Genomic DNA, 4785 nt, shown 5'->3' on the forward strand with positions numbered 1-4785 from the left:
CACCAAGGATTACGTTTGTGCCTTGGTGCTTTTTGCTCTTCCCCTGTTGAGAGCCTCTATACAGAAGCAAATGTTCCATCCTTGTCTGATCGCCGTGATGCCCATTGCCTTCGCTACTATGTACGCTCTCACGATCTACACAATCCTTCCATTTATAGAATGGTCACCGATATTAGTAGACATTCTTTATTCGTTCGCCGCCCCTGTTTGCTCCGTCCCTTTTCTCTTCGCCTGCATTCACTCTTGTCTTCCCTTCAGTTACCACCTTTATATGTTCATGTAGCATCTCACTTTTCCCTACCCCCCTGGGAAGTTCCAGCTGTTCGGGTCTGTTCTTTCTCACTCCCTTGCTCGAAAGCTCAACTGCCTACGGAGGCTTCCCGCTCTCTTTTTCTTGATCACTTCCACTCCCATTCTCATGCCACCGCTGTGTACACAGATGGCTCTAAGTCTTCAGACGGCGTCGGATTCGCAGCAGTGTTTCCGGACAGCGTCGTGCGGGGGCATTTACTATCTTCAGCTAGCATTTTTACTGCTGAACTGTATGCCATTCTTGCAGCACTTATTCGTATCGCATCTATGCCTGTGTCATCATTTGTAGTAGTCTCAGACTCCCTTAGTGCTCTACAGGCTATACGAAAATTTGATACATCTCATCCCCTATTTCTCCGTATCCAACTTTGGCTACGCCGTATCTCTACCAAACATAAAGATATTGTTTTTTGTTGGGTCCCTGGTCATGTCGACGTACAGGGCAATGAACAGGCAGACACTGCTGCGCGGTCAGCAGTACATGACCTACCAATTTCCTATCGAGGTGTTCCATTTCTGGACTATTTTGCTGCAATAGCTACCCACCTTCGCACCCATTGGCAACAACGTTGGTCAACTCTGCTCGGTAACAAACTTCATTCTATTAAACCGAGCATAGGTTACTGGCCGTCTTCCTGTCATCAGTGCCGAGGTTGGGAGACCACTCTCTCCCGCCTTCGCATTGGCCACACTCATCTTACTCGTGGGTATCTCATGGAGAAGCACCCTGTCCCTCTCTGTGAGCAGTGTCAAGTTCCAGTATCGATTAGCCACATTCTGTTAGACTGCCCTCTCTATCAACGAGCACGGAGAATTTACCTCCAACGTCGTCTTCGTTCTACTACTCTCTCTTTACCTTCCCTTCTTGCTGATGGACCCTCCTTTAATCCTGACTCTCTCATTGACTTCTTGACAACGACTGATTTACTCCACAAACTCTGATGATACTTTTCGCACTCCCCTCACCCCTTTCTAGTTCAGTCTCTTGCTGCCCTTTACCCTTTCACCATCCACTGCCCCGCTGTTATCCGTAACCTATTACTCATCCATCTCCCTTTTGCCACCTGATGCCCTCGCTTCCTTCCTGCCCTGCAGCGCTGTATAGTCCTTGTGGCTTAGCGCTTCTTTTTCATTATAATAAAAATACAGACCAATAGCACTAACATCCCATATCATAAAAATCTTTGAAAGGGTCCTAAGAAGCAAGATCACCACCCATCTAGAAACCCATCAGTTACACAACCCAGGGCAACATGGGTTTAGAACAGGTCGCTCTTGTCTGTCTCAACTATTGGATCACTACGACAAGGTCCTAGATGCACTAGAAGACAAAAAGAATGCAGATGTAATATATACAGACTTTGCAAAAGCCTTCGACAAGTGTGACCATGGTGTAATAGCGCACAAAATGCGTGCTAAAGGAATAACAGCTGTATAGTCCTTGTGGCTTAGCGCTTCTTTTTTATTATAATAATAATGTATAGTCCTTGTGGCTTAGCGCTTCTTTTTGATTATAATAATAAAGGAATAACAGGAAAAGTCGGTCGATGGATCTATAATTTCCTCACTAACAGAACACTGAGTAGTCGTCAACAGAGTAAAGTCCGAGGCAGCTACGGTGAAAAGCTCTGGTCCACAAGGCACAGTACTCGCTCCCATCTTGTTCCTCATATCCGACATAGACAAGGATGTCAGCAACAGGCGGACATCAACCAAATCTTTCAGTGGGCTTCATAAAACAATATGAAGTTCAACGATGAGAAATTTCAAGTATTCAGATATGCTAAACATGAGGAAATTAAATCTTCATCAGAGTACAAAACAAATTCTGGCCACAAAATAGAGCGAAACACCAACGTCAAAGACCTGGGAGTGATCATGTCGGAGGATCTCACCTTCAAGGACCATAACATTGTATCAATCGCATCTGCTAGAAAAATGACAGGATGGATAATGAGAACCTTCAAAACTAGGGAGGCCAAGCCCATGATGACACTCTTCAGGTCACTTGTTCTATCTAGGCTGGAATTTTGCTGCACTCTAAGAGCACCTTTCAAGGCAGGTGAAATTGCCGACCTAGAAAATGTACAGAGAACTTTCACAGCACGCATAAATGAGATGAAACACCTCAATTACTGGGAGCGCTTGAGGTTTCTAAACCTGTATTCCCTGGAACGCAGGAGAGAGAGATACATGATTATATACACCTGGAAAATCCTAGAGGGACTAGTACCGAACTTGCACACGAAAATCACTCACTACGAAAGCAAAAGACTTGGCAGACGATGCACCATCCCCCCAATGAAAAGCAGGGGTGTCACTAGCACGTTAAGAGACCATACAATAAGTGTCAGGGGCCCGAGACTGTTCAACTGCCTCCCAGCACACATAAGGGGGATTACCAACAGACCCCTGGCAGTCTTCAAGCTGGCACTGGACAAGTACCTAAAGTCAGTTCCTGATCAGCCGGGCTGTGGCTCGTACGTTGGTTTGCGTGCAGCCAGCAGCAACAGCCTGGTTGATCAGGGGCTGATCCACCAGGAGGCCTGTTCACAGACCGGGCCGCGGGGGCGTTGACCCCCGAAACACTCTCCAGGTAAACTCCAGGTAAACAGCACCGTGTCTTCCTTTGCAGATGACACCCGAATCTGCATGACAGTGTCTTCCATTGCAGACACTGCAAGGCTCCAGGCGGACATAAACCAAATCTTTCAGTGGGCTGCAGAAAACAATGTGAAGTTCAACGATGAGAATTTTCAATTACTCAGATATGGTAAACACGAGGAAATTAAATCTTCATCAGAGTACAAAACAAATTCTGGCCACAAAATAGAGGGAAACACCAACGTCAAAGACCTGGGAGTGATCATGTCGGAGGATCTCACCTTCAAGGACCATAACATTGTATCAATCGCAGCTGCTAGAAAAATGACAGGATGGATAATGAGAACCTTCAAAACTAGGGAGGCCAAGCCCATGATACTCTTCAGGTCACTTGTTCTATCTAGGCTGGAATATTGCTGCACACTAACAGCACCTTTCAAGGCAGGTGAAATTGCTGACCTAGAAAATGTACAGAGAACCTTCATGGCGCGCATAACGGAGATAAAACACCTCAATTACTGGGAGCGCTTGAGGTTCCTAAATCTGTATTCCCTGGAACGCAGGCGGGAGAGAGACATGATTATATACACCTGGAAAATCCTAGAGGGACTAGTGCCGAACTTGCACAAGAAAATCACTCGCTACGAAAGCAAAAGACTTGGCAGACAGATAAGATTTCGTTCGGATTTTTAACCCCGGAGGGTTAGCCACCCAGGATAACCCAAGAAAGTCAGTGCGTCATTGAGGACTGTCTAACTTATTTCCATTGGGGTCCTCAATCTTGTCCCCCAGGATGCGACCCACACCAGTCGACTAACACCCAGGTACCTATTTGCTGCTAGGTGAACAGGACAATAGGTGTAAGGAAACGTGTCGAAATGTTTCCACCTGCCGGGTGGTTTTCTAACAGAGTTGTAGATGCGTGGAACAGTCTTCCCAGTGGGGTGATAGAGGCTAGGACCTTGGGTAGCTTTAAGAAGAGACTGGACAAATATATGAGTGGGAGGGGCTGGGTTTGATTGGTGTCATGGGGTGCGGGAGTTATTTCTTGAGTAGCTTTAGGTAGATGTCGTTTTGATAAGGACCTGCCTCGTATGGGCCAGTAGGCCTTCTGCAGTGTTCCTACATTCTTATGTTCTTATGAATCGAACCCGGGCCCTCCGTGTGTGAAGCAGGAGCTTTAGCCACCAGGCCACCGGGCCAAGACGATGCAACATCCTCCCAATGAAAAGCAGGGGTGTCACTAGCACGTTAAGAGACCATACAATAAGTGTCAGGGGCCCGAGACTGTTCAACTGCCTCCCAGCATACATAAGGGGAATTACCAATAGACCCCTGGCAGTCTTGAAGCAGGCACTGGACAAGCACCTAAAGTCGGTTCCTGATCAGCCGGGCTGTGGCTCGTACGTTGGTTTGTGTGCAGCCAGCAGCAACAGCCTGGTTGATCAGGCTCTGATCCACCAGGAGGCCTGGTCACAGACCGGGCCGCGGGGGCGTTGACCCCCGGAACTCTCTCCAGGTAAACAGGTAATGAATTCCAGATTTTAGGGCCTTTGATGCGCATTGAGTTTTTGCATAGCGTGCGATGGACACGAGGAACATCAAAGAGTGATCTGTGTCTTGTGTTATGGTCATGTGTTCTGTTGAGGTTGGTAAGGAGATGTTTGAGGGGAGGGTTTATGTCAGAGTTAAGTGTTCTATGTTTGTAGTAGGTGCAGTAATAAGTATGGATGTTTTGTATTGTGAGTAGGTTTAGAGTTTTGAATATTGGTTGTGTGTGCTGTGTGTAGTGGGAATTTGTTATCATTCTGACTGCAGCCTTTTGTTGGGTGATTAGTGGTCTGAGATGGTTTATTGTTGTTGAGCCCC

This window comes from Cherax quadricarinatus, unplaced genomic scaffold, assembly GCF_038502225.1.
Source record: "Cherax quadricarinatus isolate ZL_2023a unplaced genomic scaffold, ASM3850222v1 Contig374, whole genome shotgun sequence".
Classification (NCBI taxonomy): domain Eukaryota; kingdom Metazoa; phylum Arthropoda; class Malacostraca; order Decapoda; family Parastacidae; genus Cherax; species Cherax quadricarinatus.